Here is a 19,804-nt window from a genome sequence, read left to right on the forward strand (position 1 = left end):
TTCGCAAAATAGTTTTACTCAAAAATTTCGTACTTTGATTGATATAACTCTTTGGTTTTTCACTTTAACGATTTGATACATAATGATAAAAGTTAGAACTCTTCTCGGGGCTAAGAGAACACAGAGATATTAAAGATATTCGCAAAAAAAATTTCACTCAAAAATTTCTAAATTTGACTGATATAAGTCTTCCCATTTTCACTTCAAAAATTCGATACATCGTGATAAAAGTTACAAGTCTTCTGTGGGCTATCAGAACACAGAAATATTGGAGAAATTCGGAAAAAAAACAATTTTACTCAAAAATTTCAAACTTTGACTGTTCTAACCCTTTCGTCTTGCAATTTAGCGATTCGATCTATTATGATAAAAGTTAGAACTCTTCTGGGGGCTATAAAAACACAGAGATATTTGAGAAATTCGCAAAAAAGTTTTACTCAAAAATTTAGTACTATGATTGATATAACTCTTTGGTTTTTCACTTTAACAATTTGATCCATAATGATAAAAGTTAGAACCCTTCTCGGGGCTATGAGAACACAGAGATATTAAAGAAATTCGCAAAAAAAATTTTACCCAAAAATTTCGAAATTTGACTGATATAAGTCTTCCCATTTTCACTTCAAAAATTCGATACATCGTGATAAAAGTTACAACTCTTCTGTGGGCTATCAGAACACAGATATATTGGAGAAATTCGGAAAAAAACCAATTTTACTCAAAAATTTAGAACTTTGACTGATCTAACCCTTTCGTCTTGCACTTTAGCGATTCGATCTATTATGATAAAAGTTAGAACTCTTCTGGGGGCTATAAAAACACAGAGATATTTGAGAAATTCGCAAAATAGTTTTACTCAAAAATTTCGTACTTTGATTGATATAACTCTTTGGTTTTTCACTTTAACGATTTGATACATAATGATAAAACTTAGAACTCTTCTCGGGGCTATGAGAACACAGAGATATTAAAGATATTCGCAAAAAAAATTTCACTCAAAAATTTCTAAATTTGACTGATATAAGTCTTCCCATTTTCACTTCAAAAATTCGATACATCGTGATAAAAGTTACAAGTCTTCTGTGGGCTATCAGAACACAGAAATATTGGAGAAATTCGGAAAAAAACCAATTTTACTCAAAAATTTCGAACTTTGACTGATATAACTCTTTCGTCTTGCACTTTAGCGATTCGATCTATTATGATAAAAGTTAGAACTTTTCTGGGGGCTATAAAAACACAGAGATATTTGAGAAATTCGCAAAATAGTTTTACTCAAAAATTTCGTACTTTGATTGATATAACTCTTTGGTTTTTCACTTTAACGATTTGATAAATAATGATAAAAGTTAGAACTCTTCTCGGGGCTATGAGAACACAGAGATATTAAAGAAATTCGCAAAAAAAATTTCACTCAAAAATTTCGAAATTTGACTGATATAAGTCTTCCCTTTTTCACTTCAAAAATTCTATACATCGTGATAAAGGTTACAACTCTTCTGTGGGCTATCAGAACACAGAAATATTGGAGAAATTCGGAAAAAAACCAATTTTACTCAAAAATTTCGAACTTTGACTGATATAACTCTTTCGTCTTGCACTTTAGCGATTCGATCTATTATGATAAAAGTTAGAACTCTTCTGGGGGCTATAAAATAACAGAGATATTTGAGAAAATCGCAAAAAAGTTTTACTCAAAAATTTCGTACTTTGATTGATGTAACTCTTTCGTTTTTCACTTTAGCGATTCGATCGATTATGATAAAAGTTAGAACTCTTCTGGGGGCTATAAAAACACAGAGATATTTGAGAAATTCGCAAAATAGTTTTACTCAAAAATTTCGTACTTTGATTGATATAAATCTTTCGTTTTTCACTTTAGCGATTTGATCCATAATGATAAAAGTTAGAACTCTTCTCGGGGCTATGAGAACACAGAGATATTAAAGAAATTCGCAAAAAAAATTTCACTCAAAAATTTCGAAATTTGACTGATATAAGTCTTCCCATTTTCACTTCAAAAATTCGATACATCGTGATAAAAGTTACAACTCTTCTGTGGGCTATCAGAACACAGAAATATTAGAGAAATTCGGAAAAAAACCAATTTTACTCAAAAATTTCAAACTTTGACTGATCTAACCCTTTCGTCTTGCACTTTAGCGATTCGATCTATTATGATAAAAGTTAGAACTCTTCTGGGGGCTATAAAAACACAGAGATATTTGAGAAATTCGGAAAATAGTTTTACTCAAAAATTTCGTACTTTGATTGATATAACTCTTTGGTTTTTCACTTTAACGATTTGATACATAATGATAAAAGTTAGAACTCTTCTCGGGGCTATGAGAACACAGAGATATTAAAGATATTCGCAAAAAAAATTTCACTCAAAAATTTCTAAATTTGACTGATATAAGTCTTCCCATTTTCACTTCAAAAATTCGATACATCGTGATAAAAGTTACAAGTCTTCTGTGGGCTATCAGAACACAGAAATATTGGAGAAATTCGGAAAAAAACCAATTTTACTCAAAAATTTCGAACTTTGACTGATATAACTCTTTCGTCTTGCACTTTAGCGATTCGATCTATTATGATAAAAGTTAGAACTCTTCTGGGGGCTATAAAAACACAGAGATATTTGAGAAATTCGCAAAATAGTTTTACTCAAAAATTTCGTACTTTGATTGATATAACTCTTTGGTTTTTCACTTTAACGATTTGATACATAATGATAAAAGTTAGAACTCTTCTCGGGGCTAAGAGAACACAGAGATATTAAAGATATTCGCAAAAAAATTTCACTCAAAAATTTCTAAATTTGACTGATATAAGTCTTCCCATTTTCACTTCAAAAATTCGATACATCGTGATAAAAGTTACAAGTCTTCTGTGGGCTATCAGAACACAGAAATATTGGAGAAATTCGGAAAAAAACCAATTTTACTCAAAAATTTCAAACTTTGACTGATCTAACCCTTTCGTCTTGCAATTTAGCGATTCGATCTATTATGATAAAAGTTAGAACTCTTCTGGGGGCTATAAAAACACAGAGATATTTGAGAAATTCGCAAAATAGTTTTACTCAAAAATTTCGTACTTTGATTGATATAACTCTTTGGTTTTTCACTTTAACGATTTGATACATAATGATAAAAGTTAGAACTCTTCTCGGGGCTATGAGAACACAGAGATATTAAAGATATTCGCAAAAAAAATTTCACTCAAAAATTTCTAAATTTGACTGATATAAGTCTTCCCATTTTCACTTCAAAAATTCGATACATCGTGATAAAAGTTACGAGTCTTCTGTGGGCTATCAGAACACAGAAATATTGGAGAAATTCGGAAAAAAACCAATTTTACTCAAAAATTTCGAACTTTGACTGATATAACTCTTTCGTCTTGCACTTTAGCGATTCGATCTATTATGATAAAAGTTAGAACTCTTCTGGGGGCTATAAAAACACAGAGATATTTGAGAAATTCGCAAAATAGTTTTACTCAAAAATTTCGTACTTTGATTGATATAACTCTTTGGTTTTTCACTTTAACGATTTGATACATAATGATAAAAGTTAGAACTCTTCTCGGGGCTAAGAGAACACAGAGATATTAAAGATATTCGCAAAAAAAATTTCACTCAAAAATTTCTAAATTTGACTGATATAAGTCTTCCCATTTTCACTTCAAAAATTCGATACATCGTGATAAAAGTTACAAGTCTTCTGTGGGCTATCAGAACACAGAAATATTGGAGAAATTCGGAAAAAAACCAATTTTACTCAAAAATTTCGAACTTTGACTGATATAACTCTTTCGTCTTGCACTTTAGCGATTCGATCTATTATGATAAAAGTTAGAACTCTTCTGGGGGCTATAAAAACACAGAGATATTTGAGAAATTCGCAAAAAAGTTTTACTCAAAAATTTAGTACTATGATTGATATAACTCTTTGGTTTTTCACTTTAACAATTTGATCCATAATGATAAAAGTTAGAACTCTTCTCGGGGCTATGAGAACACAGAGATATTAAAGAAATTCGCAAAAAAAATTTTACTCAAAAATTTCGAAATTTGACTGATATAAGTCTTCCCATTTTCACTTCAAAAATTCGATACATCGTGATAAAAGTTACAACTCTTCTGTGGGCTATCAGAACACAGATATATTGGAGAAATTCGGAAAAAAACCAATTTTACTCAAAAATTTAGAACTTTGACTGATATAACTCTTTCATCTTGCACTTTAGCGATTCGATCTATTATGATAAAAGTTAGAACTCTTCTGGGGGCTATAAAAACACAGAGATATTTGAGACATTCGCAAAAAAGTTTATTCAAAAATTTAGTACTTTGAATGATATAACTCTTTGGTTTTTCACTTTAGCGATTTGATCCATAATGATAAAAGTTAGAACTCTTCTCGGGGCTATGAGAACACAGAGATATTAAAGAAATTCGCAAAAAAAATTTCACTCAAAAATTTCGAAATTTGACTGATATAAGTCTTCCCTTTTTCACTTCAAAAATTCGATACATCGTGATAAAAGTTACAACTCTTCTGTGGGCTATCAGAACACAGAAATATTGGAGAAAATCGGAAAAAAACCAATTTTACTCAAAAATTTCGAACTTTGACTGATAAAACTCTTTCGTCTTGCACTTTAGAGCTTCGATCTATTATGATAAAAGTTAGAACTCTTCTGGGGGCTATAAAAACACAGAGATATTTGAGAAATTCGCAAAATAGTTTTACTCAAAAATTTCGTACTTTGATTGATATAACTCTTTGGTTTTTCACTTTAACGATTTGATACATAATGATAAAAGTTAGAACTCTTCTCGGGGCTAAGAGAACACAGAGATATTAAAGATATTCGCAAAAAAAATTTCACTCAAAAATTTCTAAATTTGACTGATATAAGTCTTCCCATTTTCACTTCAAAAATTCGATACATCGTGATAAAAGTTACAAGTCTTCTGTGGGCTATCAGAACACAGAAATATTGGAGAAATTCGGAAAAAAACCAATTTTACTCAAAAATTTCGAACTTTGACTGATATAACTCTTTCGTCTTGCACTTTAGCGATTCGATCTATTATGATAAAAGTTAGAACTCTTCTGGGGGCTATAAAAACACAGAGATATTTGAGAAATTCGCAAAATAGTTTTACTCAAAAATTTCGTACTTTGATTGATATAACTCTTTGGTTTTTCACTTTAACGATTTGATACATAATGATAAAAGTTAGAACTCTTCTCGGGGCTATGAGAACACAGAGATATTAAAGATATTCGCAAAAAAAATTTCACTCAAAAATTTCTAAATTTGACTGATATAAGTCTTCCCATTTTCACTTCAAAAATTCGATACATCGTGATAAAAGTTACAAGTCTTCTGTGGGCTATCAGAACACAGAAATATTGGAGAAATTCGGAAAAAAACCAATTTTACTCAAAAATTTCGAACTTTGACTGATATAACTCTTTCGTCTTGCACTTTAGCGATTCGATCTATTATGATAAAAGTTAGAACTCTTCTGGGGGCTATAAAAACACAGAGATATTTGAGAAATTCGCAAAATAGTTTTACTCAAAAATTTCGTACTTTGATTGATATAACTCTTTGGTTTTTCACTTTAACGATTTGATACATAATGATAAAAGTTAGAACTCTTCTCGGGGCTATGAGAACACAGAGATATTAAAGATATTCGCAAAAAAAATTTCACTCAAAAATTTCGAAATTTGACTGATATAAGTCTTCCCATTTTCACTTCAAAAATTCGATACATCGTGATAAAAGTTACAAGTCTTCTGTGGGCTATCAGAACACAGAAATATTGGAGAAATTCGGAAAAAAACCAATTTTACTCAAAAATTTCGAACTTTGACTGATATAACTCTTTCGTCTTGCACTTTAGCGATTCGATCTATTATGATAAAAGTTAGAACTCTTCTGGGGGCTATAAAAACACAGAGATATTTGAGAAATTCGCAAAATAGTTTTACTCAAAAATTTCGTACTTTGATTGATATAACTCTTTGGTTTTTCACTTTAACGATTTGATACATAATGATAAAAGTTAGAACTCTTCTCGGGGCTAAGAGAACACAGAGATATTAAAGATATTCGCAAAAAAAATTTCACTCAAAAATTTCTAAATTTGACTGATATAAGTCTTCCCATTTTCACTTCAAAAATTCGATACATCGTGATAAAAGTTACAAGTCTTCTGTGGGCTATCAGAACACAGAAATATTGGAGAAATTCGGAAAAAAACCAATTTTACTCAAAAATTTCGAACTTTGACTGATATAACTCTTTCGTCTTGCACTTTAGCGATTCGATCTATTATGATAAAAGTTAGAACTCTTCTGGGGGCTATAAAAACACAGAGATATTTGAGAAATTCGCAAAATAGTTTTACTCAAAAATTTCGTACTTTGATTGATATAACTCTTTGGTTTTTCACTTTAACGATTTGATACATAATGATAAAAGTTAGAACTCTTCTCGGGGCTAAGAGAACACAGAGATATTAAAGATATTCGCAAAAAAAATTTCACTCAAAAATTTCTAAATTTGACTGATATAAGTCTTCCCATTTTCACTTCAAAAATTCGATACATCGTGATAAAAGTTACAAGTCTTCTGTGGGCTATCAGAACACAGAAATATTGGAGAAATTCGGAAAAAAACCAATTTTACTCAAAAATTTCGAACTTTGACTGATATAACTCTTTCGTCTTGCACTTTAGCGATTCGATCTATTATGATAAAAGTTAGAACTCTTCTGGGGGCTATAAAAACACAGAGATATTTGAGAAATTCGCAAAATAGTTTTACTCAAAAATTTCGTACTTTGATTGATATAACTCTTTGGTTTTTCACTTTAACGATTTGATACATAATGATAAAAGTTAGAACTCTTCTCGGGGCTATGAGAACACAGAGATATTAAAGAAATTCGCAAAAAAAATTTCACTCAAAAATTTCGAAATTTGACTGATATAAGTCTTCCCATTTTCACTTCAAAAATTCGATACATCGTGATAAAAGTTACAACTCTTCTGTGGGCTATCAGAACACAGAAATATTGGAGAAATTCGGAAAAAAACCAATTTTACTCAAAAATTTCAGAACTTTGACTGATCTAACCCTTTCGTCTTGCACTTTAGCGATTCGATCTATTATGATAAAAGTTAGAACTCTTCTGGGGGCTATAAAAACACAGAGATATTTGAGAAATTCGCAAAATAGTTTTACTCAAAAATTTCGTACTTTGATTGATATAACTCTTTGGTTTTTCACTTTAACGATTTGATACATAATGATAAAAGTTAGAACTCTTCTCGGGGCTATGAGAACACAGAGATATTAAATATATTCGCAAAAAAAATTTCACTCAAAAATTTCTAAATTTGACTGATATAAGTCTTCCCATTTTCACTTCAAAAATTCGATACATCGTGATAAAAGTTACAAGTCTTCTGTGGGCTATCAGAACACAGAAATATTGGAGAAATTCGGAAAAAAACCAATTTTACTCAAAAATTTCGAACTTTGACTGATAAAACTCTTTCGTCTTGCACTTTAGAGCTTCGATCTATTATGATAAAAGTTAGAACTCTTCTGGGGGCTATAAAAACACAGAGATATTTGAGAAATTCGCAAAATAGTTTTACTCAAAAATTTCGTACTTTGATTGATATAACTCTTTGGTTTTTCACTTTAACGATTTGATACATAATGATAAAAGTTAGAACTCTTCTCGGGGCTATGAGAACACAGAGATATTAAAGATATTCGCAAAAAAAATTTCACTCAAAAATTTCGAAATTTGACTGATATAAGTCTTCCCATTTTCACTTCAAAAATTCGATACATCGTGATAAAAGTTACAAGTCTTCTGTGGGCTATCAGAACACAGAAATATTGGAGAAATTCGGAAAAAAACCAATTTTACTCAAAAATTTCGAATTTTGACTGATATAACTCTTTCGTCTTGCACTTTAGCGATTCGATCTATTATGATAAAAGTTAGAACTCTTCTGGGGGATATAAAAACACAGAGATATTTGAGAAATTCGCAAAATAGTTTTACTTAAATATTTCGTACTTTGATTGATATAACTCTTTGGTTTTTCACTTTAACGATTTGATACATAATGATAAAAGTTAGAACTCTTCTCGGGGCTAAGAGAACACAGAGATATTAAAGATATTCGCAAAAAAAATTTCACTCAAAAATTTCTAAATTTGACTGATATAAGTCTTCCCATTTTCACTTCAAAAATTCGATACATCGTGATAAAAGTTACAAGTCTTCTGTGGGCTATCAGAACACAGAAATATTGGAGAAATTCGGAAAAAAACCAATTTTACTCAAAAATTTCGAACTTTGACTGATATAACTCTTTCGTCTTGCACTTTAGCGATTCGATCTATTATGATAAAAGTTAGAACTCTTCTGGGGGCTATAAAAACACAGAGATATTTGAGAAATTCGCAAAACAGTTTTACTCAAAAATTTCGTACTTTGATTGATATAACTCTTTGGTTTTTCACTTTAACGATTTGATACATAATGATAAAAGTTAGAACTCTTCTCGGGGCTAAGAGAACACAGAGATATTAAAGATATTCGCAAAAAAAATTTCACTCAAAAATTTCTAAATTTGACTGATATAAGTCTTCCCATTTTCACTTCAAAAATTCGATACATCGTGATAAAAGTTACAAGTCTTCTGTGGGCTATCAGAACACAGAAATATTGGAGAAATTCGGAAAAAAACCAATTTTACTCAAAAATTTCGAACTTTGACTGATATAACTCTTTCGTCTTGCACTTTAGCGATTCGATCTATTATGATAAAAGTTAGAACTCTTCTGGGGGCTATAAAAACACAGAGATATTTGAGAAATTCGCAAAATAGTTTTACTCAAAAATTTCGTACTTTGATTGATATAACTCTTTGGTTTTTCACTTTAACGATTTGATACATAATGATAAAAGTTAGAACTCTTCTCGGGGCTATGAGAACACAGAGATATTAAAGAAATTCGCAAAAAAAATTTCACTCAAAAATTTCGAAATTTGACTGATATAAGTCTTCCCTTTTTCACTTCAAAAATTCTATACATCGTGATAAAGGTTACAACTCTTCTGTGGGCTATCAGAACACAGAAATATTGGAGAAATTCGGAAAAAAACCAATTTTACTCAATAATTTCGAACTTTGACTGATATAACTCTTTCGTCTTGCACTTTAGCGATTCGATCTATTATGATAAAAGTTAGAACTCTTCTGGAGGCTATAAAATAACAGAGATATTTGAGAAAATCGCAAAAAAGTTTTACTCAAAAATTTCGTACTTTGATTGATGTAACTCTTTCGTTTTTCACTTTAGCGATTCGATCGATTATGATAAAAGTTAGAACTCTTCTGGGGGCTATAAAAACACAGAGATATTTGAGAAATTCGCAAAATAGTTTTACTCAAAAATTTCGTACTTTGATTGATATAAATCTTTCGTTTTTCACTTTAGCGATTTGATCCATAATGATAAAAGTTAGAACTCTTCTCGGGGCTATGAGAACACAGAGATATTAAAGAAATTCGCAAAAAAAATTTCACTCAAAAATTTCGAAATTTGACTGATATAAGTCTTCCCATTTTCACTTCAAAAATTCGATACATCGTGATAAAAGTTACAACTCTTCTGTGGGCTATCAGAACACAGAAATATTAGAGAAATTCGGAAAAAAACCAATTTTACTCAAAAATTTCAAACTTTGACTGATCTAACCCTTTCGTCTTGCACTTTAGCGATTCGATCTATTATGATAAAAGCTAGAACTCTTCTGGGGGCTATAAAAACACAGAGATATTTGAGAAATTCGGAAAAAAGTTTTACTCAAAAATTTCGTACTTTGATTGATATAACTCTTTGGTTTTTCACTTTAACGATTTGATACATAATGATAAAACTTAGAACTCTTCTCGGGGCTATGAGAACACAGAGATATTAAAGATATTCGCAAAAAAAATTTCACTCAAAAATTTCTAAATTTGACTGATATAAGTCTTCCCATTTTCACTTCAAAAATTCGATACATCGTGATAAAAGTTACAAGTCTTCTGTGGGCTATCAGAACACAGAAATATTGGAGAAATTCGGAAAAAAACCAATTTTACTCAAAAATTTCGAACTTTGACTGATATAACTCTTTCGTCTTGCACTTTAGCGATTCGATCTATTATGATAAAAGTTAGAACTTTTCTGGGGGCTATAAAAACACAGAGATATTTGAGAAATTCGCAAAATAGTTTTACTCAAAAATTTCGTACTTTGATTGATATAACTCTTTGGTTTTTCACTTTAACGATTTGATACATAATGATAAAAGTTAGAACTCTTCTCGGGGCTATGAGAACACAGAGATATTAAAGAAATTCGCAAAAAAAATTTCACTCAAAAATTTCGAAATTTGACTGATATAAGTCTTCCCTTTTTCACTTCAAAAATTCGATACATCGTGATAAAAGTTACAACTCTTCTGTGGGCTATCAGAACACAGAAATATTGGAGAAATTCGGAAAAAAACCAATTTTACTCAAAAATTTCGAACTTTGACTGATATAACTCTTTCGTCTTGCACTTTAGCGATTCGATCTATTATGATAAAATTTAGAACTCTTCTGGAGGCTATAAAATAACAGAGATATTTGAGAAAATCGCAAAAAAGTTTTACTCAAAAATTTCGTACTTTGATTGATGTAACTCTTTCGTTTTTCACTTTAGCGATTCGATCGATTATGATAAAAGTTAGAACTCTTCTGGGGGCTATAAAAACACAGAGATATTTGAGAAATTCGCAAAATAGTTTTACTCAAAAATTTCGTACTTTGATTGATATAACTCTTTCGTTTTTCACTTTAGCGATTTGATCCATAATGATAAAAGTTAGAACTCTTCTCGGGGCTATGAGAACACAGAGATATTAAAGAATTCGCAAAAAAAATTTCACTCAAAAATTTCGAAATTTGACTGATATAAGTCTTCCCATTTTCACTTCAAAAATTCGATACATCGTGATAAAAGTTACAACTCTTCTGTGGGCTATCAGAACACAGAAATATTAGAGAAATTCGGAAAAAAACCAATTTTACTCAAAAATTTCAAACTTTGACTGATCTAACCCTTTCGTCTTGCACTTTAGCGATTCGATCTATTATGATAAAAGTTAGAACTCTTCTGGGGGCTATAAAAACACAGAGATATTTGAGAAATTCGCAAAATAGTTTTACTCAAAAATTTCGTACTTTGATTGATATAACTCTTTGGTTTTTCACTTTAACGATTTGATACATAATGATAAAAGTTAGAACTCTTCTCGGGGCTATGAGAACACAGAGATATTAAAGATATTCGCAAAAAAAATTTCACTCAAAAATTTCTAAATTTGACTGATATAAGTCTTCCCATTTTCACTTCAAAAATTCGATACATCGTGATAAAAGTTACAAGTCTTCTGTGGGCTATCAGAACACAGAAATATTGGAGAAAATCGGAAAAAAACCAATTTTACTCAAAAATTTCGAACTTTGACTGATAAAACTCTTTCGTCTTGCACTTTAGAGCTTCGATCTATTATGATAAAAGTTAGAACTCTTCTGGGGGCTATAAAAACACAGAGATATTTGAGAAATTCGCAAAATAGTTTTACTCAAAAATTTCGTACTTTGATTGATATAACTCTTTGGTTTTTCACTTTAACGATTTGATACATAATGATAAAAGTTAGAACTCTTCTCGGGGCTATGAGAACACAGAGATATTAAAGATATTCGCAAAAAAAATTTCACTCAAAAATTTCGAAATTTGACTGATATAAGTCTTCCCATTTTCACTTCAAAAATTCGATACATCGTGATAAAAGTTACAAGTCTTCTGTGGGCTATCAGAACACAGAAATATTGGAGAAATTCGGAAAAAAACCAATTTTACTCAAAAATTTCGAACTTTGACTGATATAACTCTTTCGTCTTGCACTTTAGCGATTCGATCTATTATGATAAAAGTTAGAACTCTTCTGGGGGATATAAAAACACAGAGATATTTGAGAAATTCGCAAAATAGTTTTACTCAAAAATTTCGTACTTTGATTGATATAACTCTTTGGTTTTTCACTTTAACGATTTGATACATAATGATAAAAGTTAGAACTCTTCTCGGGGCTAAGAGAACACAGAGATATTAAAGATATTCGCAAAAAAAATTTCACTCAAAAATTTCTAAATTTGACTGATATAAGTCTTCCCATTTTCACTTCAAAAATTCGATACATCGTGATAAAAGTTACAAGTCTTCTGTGGGCTATCAGAACACAGAAATATTGGAGAAATTCGGAAAAAAACCAATTTTACTCAAAAATTTCGAACTTTGACTGATATAACACTTTCGTCTTGCACTTTAGCGATTCGATCTATTATGATAAAAGTTAGAACTCTTCTGGGGGCTATAAAAACACAGAGATATTTGAGAAATTCGCAAAAAGTTTTACTCAAAAATTTCGTACTTTGATTGATATAACTCTTTGGTTTTTCACTTTAACGATTTGATACATAATGATAAAAGTTAGAACTCTTCTCGGGGCTAAGAGAACACAGAGATATTAAAGATATTCGCAAAAAAAATTTCACTCAAAAATTTCTAAATTTGACTGATATAAGTCTTCCCATTTTCACTTCAAAAATTCGATACATCGTGATAAAAGTTACAAGTCTTCTGTGGGCTATCAGAACACAGAAATATTGGAGAAATTCGGAAAAAAACCAATTTTACTCAAAAATTTCGAACTTTGACTGATATAACTCTTTCGTCTTGCACTTTAGCGATTCGATCTATTATGATAAAAGTTAGAACTCTTCTGGGGGCTATAAAAACACAGAGATATTTGAGAAATTCGCAAAATAGTTTTACTCAAAAATTTCGTACTTTGATTGATATAACTCTTTGGTTTTTCACTTTAACGATTTGATACATAATGATAAAAGTTAGAACTCTTCTCGGGGCTATGAGAACACAGAGATATTAAATATATTCGAAAAAAAATTTCACTCAAAAATTTCTAAATTTGACTGATATAAGTCTTCCCATTTTCACTTCAAAAATTCGATACATCGTGATAAAAGTTACAAGTCTTCTGTGGGCTATCAGAACACAGAAATATTGGAGAAATTCGGAAAAAAACCAATTTTACTCAAAAATTTCGAACTTTGACTGATATAACTCTTTCGTCTTGCACTTTAGCGATTCGATCTATTATGATAAAAGTTAGAACTCTTCTGGGGGCTATAAAAACACAGAGATATTTGAGAAATTCGCAAAAAAGTTTTACTCAAAAATTTAGTACTATGATTGATATAACTCTTTGGTTTTTCACTTTAACAATTTGATCCATAATGATAAATGTTAGAACTCTTCTCGGGGCTATGAGAACACAGAGATATTAAAGAAATTCGCAAAAAAAATTTTACTCAAAAATTTCGAAATTTGACTGATATAAGTCTTCCCATTTTCACTTCAAAAATTCGATACATCGTGATAAAAGTTACAACTCTTCTGTGGGCTATCAGAACACAGATATATTGGAGAAATTCGGAAAAAAACCAATTTTACTCAAAAATTTAGTACTTTGACTGATATAACTCTTTCATCTTGCACTTTAGCGATTCGATCTATTATGATAAAAGTTAGAACTCTTCTGGGGCTATAAAAACACAGAGATATTTGAGAAATTCGCAAAAAAGTTTATTCAAAAATTTAGTACTTTGAATGATATAACTCTTTGGTTTTTCACTTTAGCGATTTGATCCATAATGATAAAAGTTAGAACTCTTCTCGGGGCTATGAGAACACAGAGATATTAAAGAAATTCGCAAAAAAAATTTCACTCAAAAATTTCGAAATTTGACTGATATAAGTCTTCCCTTTTTCACTTCAAAAATTCGATACATCGTGATAAAAGTTACAACTCTTCTGTGGGCTATCAGAACACAGAAATATTGGAGAAAATCGGAAAAAAACCAATTTTACAAAAAAATTTCGAACTTTGACTGATAAAACTCTTTCGTCTTGCACTTTAGAGCTTCGAACTATTATGATAAAAGTTAGAACTCTTCTGGGGGCTATAAAAACACAGAGATATTTGAGAAATTCGCAAAATAGTTTTACTCAAAAATTTCGTACTTTGATTGATATAACTCTTTGGTTTTTCACTTTAACGATTTGATACATAATGATAAAAGTTAGAACTCTTCTCGGGGCTATGAGAACACAGAGATATTAAAGATATTCGCAAAAAAAATTTCACTCAAAAATTTCGAAATTTGACTGATATAAGTCTTCCCATTTTCACTTCAAAAATTCGATACATCGTGATAAAAGTTACAAGTCTTCTGTGGGCTATCAGAACACAGAAATATTGGAGAAATTCGGAAAAAAACCAATTTTACTCAAAAATTTCGAACTTTGACTGATATAACTCTTTCGTCTTGCACTTTAGCGATTCGATCTATTATGATAAAAGTTAGAACTCTTCTGGGGGCTATAAAAACACAGAGATATTTGAGAAATTCGCAAAATAATTTTACTCAAAAATTTCGTACTTTGATTGATATAACTCTTTGGTTTTTCACTTTAACGATTTGATACATAATGATAAAAGTTAGAACTCTTCTCGGGGCTATGAGAACACAGAGATATTAAATATATTCGAAAAAAAATTTCACTCAAAAATTTCTAAATTTGACTGATATAAGTCTTCTCATTTTCACTTCAAAAATTCGATACATCGTGATAAAAGTTACAAGTCTTCTGTGGGCTATCAGAACACAGAAATATTGGAGAAATTCGGAAAAAAACCAATTTTACTCAAAAATTTCGAACTTTGACTGATAAAACTCTTTCGTCTTGCACTTTAGAGCTTCGATCTATTATGATAAAAGTTAGAACTCTTCTGGGGGCTATAAAAACACAGAGATATTTGAGAAATTCGCAAAATAGTTTTACTCAAAAATTTCGTACTTTGATTGATATAACTCTTTGGTTTTTCACTTTAACGATTTGATACATAATGATAAAAGTTAGAACTCTTCTCGGGGCTATGAGAACACAGAGATATTAAAGATATTCGCAAAAAAAATTTCACTCAAAAATTTCGAAATTTGACTGATATAAGTCTTCCCATTTTCACTTCAAAAATTCGATACATCGTGATAAAAGTTACAAGTCTTCTGTGGGCTATCAGAACACAGAAATATTGGAGAAATTCGGAAAAAAACCAATTTTACTCAAAAATTTCGAATTTTGACTGATATAACTCTTTCGTCTTGCACTTTAGCGATTCGATCTATTATGATAAAAGTTAGAACTCTTCTGGGGGATATAAAAACACAGAGATATTTGAGAAATTCGCAAAATAGTTTTACTTAAAAATTTCGTACTTTGATTGATATAACTCTTTGGTTTTTCACTTTAACGATTTGATACATAATGATAAAAGTTAGAACTCTTCTCGGGGCTAAGAGAACACAGAGATATTAAAGATATTCGCAAAAAAAATTTCACTCAAAAATTTCTAAATTTGACTGATATAAGTCTTCCCATTTTCACTTCAAAAATTCGATACATCGTGATAAAAGTTACAAGTCTTCTGTGGGCTATCAGAACACAGAAATATTGGAGAAATTCGGAAAAAAACCAATTTTACTCAAAAATTTCGAACTTTGACTGATAAAACTCTTTCGTCTTGCACTTTAGAGCTTCGATCTATTATGATAAAAGTTAGAACTCTTCTGGGGGCTATAAAAACACAGAGATATTTGAGAAATTCGCAAAATAGTTTTACTCAAAAATTTCGTACTTTGATTGATATAACTCTTTGGTTTTTCACTTTAACGATTTGATACATAATGATAAAAGTTAGAACTCTTCTCGGGGCTATGAGAACACAGAGATATTAAAGATATTCGCAAAAAAAATTTCACTCAAAAATTTCGAAATTTGACTGATATAAGTCTTCCCATTTTCACTTCAAAAATTCGATACATCGTGATAAAAGTTACAAGTCTTCTGTGGGCTATCAGAACACAGAAATATTGGAGAAATTCGGAAAAAAACCAATTTTACTCAAAAATTTCGAATTTTGACTGATATAACTCTTTCGTCTTGCACTTTAGCGATTCGATCTATTATGATAAAAGTTAGAACTCTTCTGGGGGATATAAAAACACAGAGATATTTGAGAAATTCGCAAAATAGTTTTACTCAAAAATTTCGTACTTTGATTGATATAACTCTTTGGTTTTTCACTTTAACGATTTGATACATAATGATAAAAGTTAGAACTCTTCTCGGGGCTATGAGAACACAGAGATATTAAAGATATTCGCAAAAAAAATTTCACTCAAAAATTTCTAAATTTGACTGATATAAGTCTTCCCATTTTCACTTCAAAAATTCGATACATCGTGATAAAAGTTACAAGTCTTCTGTGGGCTATCAGAACACAGAAATATTGGAGAAATTCGGAAAAAAAACAATTTTACTCAAAAATTTCGAACTTTGACTGATATAACTCTTTCGTCTTGCACTTTAGCGATTCGATCTATTATGATAAAAGTTAGAACTCTTCTGGGGCTATAAAAACACAGAGATATTTGAGAAATTCGCAAAAAAGTTTATTCAAAAATTTAGTACTTTGAATGGTATAACTCTTTGGTTTTTCACTTTAGCGATTTGATCCATAATGATAAAAGTTAGAACTCTTCTCGGGGCTATGAGAACACAGAGATATTAAAGAAATTCGCAAAAAAAATTTCACTCAAAAATTTCGAAATTTGACTGATATAAGTCTTCCCTTTTTCACTTCAAAAATTCGATACATCGTGATAAAAGTTACAACTCTTCTGTGGGCTATCAGAACACAGAAATATTGGAGAAAATCGGAAAAAAACCAATTTTACTCAAAAATTTTGAACTTTGACTGATAAAACTCTTTCGTCTTGCACTTTAGCGATTCGATCTATTATGATAAAAGTTAGAACTCTTCTGGGGGCTATAAAAACACAGAGATATTTGAGAAATTCGCAAAATAGTTTTACTCAAAAATTTCGTACTTTGATTGATATAACTCTTTGGTTTTTCACTTTAACGATTTGATACATAATGATAAAAGTTAGAACTCTTCTCGGGGCTAAGAGAACACAGAGATATTAAAGATATTCGCAAAAAAAATTTCACTCAAAAATTTCTAAATTTGACTGATATAAGTCTTCCCATTTTCACTTCAAAAATTCGATACATCGTGATAAAAGTTACAAGTCTTCTGTGGGCTATCAGAACACAGAAATATTGGAGAAATTCGGAAAAAAACCAATTTTACTCAAAAATTTCGAACTTTGACTGATATAACTCTTTCGTCTTGCACTTTAGCGATTCGATCTATTATGATAAAAGTTAGAACTCTTCTGGGGGCTATAAAAACACAGAGATATTTGAGAAATTCGCAAAATAGTTTTACTCAAAAATTTCGTACTTTGATTGATATAACTCTTTGGTTTTTCACTTTAACGATTTGATACATAATGATAAAAGTTAGAACTCTTCTCGGGGCTATGAGAACACAGAGATATTAAAGATATTCGCAAAAAAAATTTCACTCAAAAATTTCTAAATTTGACTGATATAAGTCTTCCCATTTTCACTTCAAAAATTCGATACATCGTGATAAAAGTTACAAGTCTTCTGTGGGCTATCAGAACACAGAAATATTGGAGAAATTCGGAAAAAAACCAATTTTACTCAAAAATTTCGAACTTTGACTGATATAACTCTTTCGTCTTGCACTTTAGCGATTCGATCTATTATGATAAAAGTTAGAACTCTTCTGGGGGCTATAAAAACACAGAGATATTTGAGAAATTCGCAAAATAGTTTTACTCAAAAATTTCGTACTTTGATTGATATAACTCTTTGGTTTTTCACTTTAACGATTTGATACATAATGATAAAAGTTAGAACTCTTCTCGGGGCTATGAGAACACAGAGATATTAAAGATATTCGCAAAAAAAATTTCACTCAAAAATTTCGAAATTTGACTGATATAAGTCTTCCCATTTTCACTTCAAAAATTCGATACATCGTGATAAAAGTTACAAGTCTTCTGTGGGCTATCAGAACACAGAAATATTGGAGAAATTCGGAAAAAAACCAATTTTACTCAAAAATTTCGAACTTTGACTGATCTAACCCTTTCGTCTTGCACTTTAGCGATTCGATCTATTATGATAAAAGTTAGAACTCTTCTGGGGGCTATAAAAACACAGAGATATTTGAGAAATTCGCAAAATAGTTTTACTCAAAAATTTCGTACTTTGATTGATATAACTCTTTGGTTTTTCACTTTAACGATTTGATACATAATGATAAAAGTTAGAACTCTTCTCGGGGCTATGAGAACACAGAGATATTAAAGATATTCGCAAAAAAAATTTCACTCAAAAATTTCTAAATTTGACTGATATAAGTCTTCCCATTTTCACTTCAAAAATTCGATACATCGTGATAAAAGTTACAAGTCTTCTGTGGGCTATCAGAACACAGAAATATTGGAGAAATTCGGAAAAAAACCAATTTTACTCAAAAATTTCGAACTTTGACTGATATAATTCTTTCGTCTTGCACTTTAGCGATTCGATCTATTATGATAAAAGTTAGAACTCTTCTGGGGGCTATAAAAACACAGAGATATTTGAGAAATTCGCAAAATAGTTTTACTCAAAAATTTCGTACTTTGATTGATATAACTCTTTGGTTTTTCACTTTAACGATTTGATAAATAATGATAAAAGTTAGAACTCTTCTCGGGGCTATGAGAACACAGAGATATTAAAGAAATTCGCAAAAAAAATTTCACTCAAAAATTTCGAAATTTGACTGATATAAGTCTTCCCTTTTTCACTTCAAAAATTCTATACATCGTGATAAAGGTTACAACTCTTCTGTGGGCTATCAGAACACAGAAATATTGGAGAAATTCGGAAAAAAACCAATTTTACTCAAAAATTTCGAACTTTGACTGATATAACTCTTTCGTCTTGCACTTTAGCGATTCGATCTATTATGATAAAAGTTAGAACTCTTCTGGAGGCTATAAAATAACAGAGATATTTGAGGAAATCGCAAAAAAGTTTTACTCAAAAATTTCGTACTTTGATTGATGTAACTCTTTCGTTTTTCACTTTAGCGATTCGATCGATTATGATAAAAGTTAGAACTCTTCTGGGGGCTATAAAAACACAGAGATATTTGAGAAATTCGCAAAATAGTTTTACTCAAAAATTTCGTACTTTGATTGATATAAATCTTTCGTTTTTCACTTTAGCGATTTGATCCATAATGATAAAAGTTAGAACTCTTCTCGGGGCTATGAGAACACAGAGATATTAAAGAAGTTCGCAAAAAAAATTTCACTCAAAAATTTCGAAATTTGACTGATATAAGTCTTCCCATTTTCACTTCAAAAATTCGATACATCGTGATAAAAGTTACAACTCTTCTGTGGGCTATCAGAACACAGAAATATTAGAGAAATTCGGAAAAAAACCAATTTTACTCAAAAATTTCAAACTTTGACTGATCTAACCCTTTCGTCTTGCACTTTAGCGATTCGATCTATTATGATAAAAGTTAGAACTCTTCTGGGGGCTATAAAAACACAGA

Source organism: Solenopsis invicta, chromosome 11, assembly GCF_016802725.1.
Source record: "Solenopsis invicta isolate M01_SB chromosome 11, UNIL_Sinv_3.0, whole genome shotgun sequence".
Classification (NCBI taxonomy): Eukaryota; Metazoa; Arthropoda; class Insecta; order Hymenoptera; family Formicidae; genus Solenopsis; species Solenopsis invicta.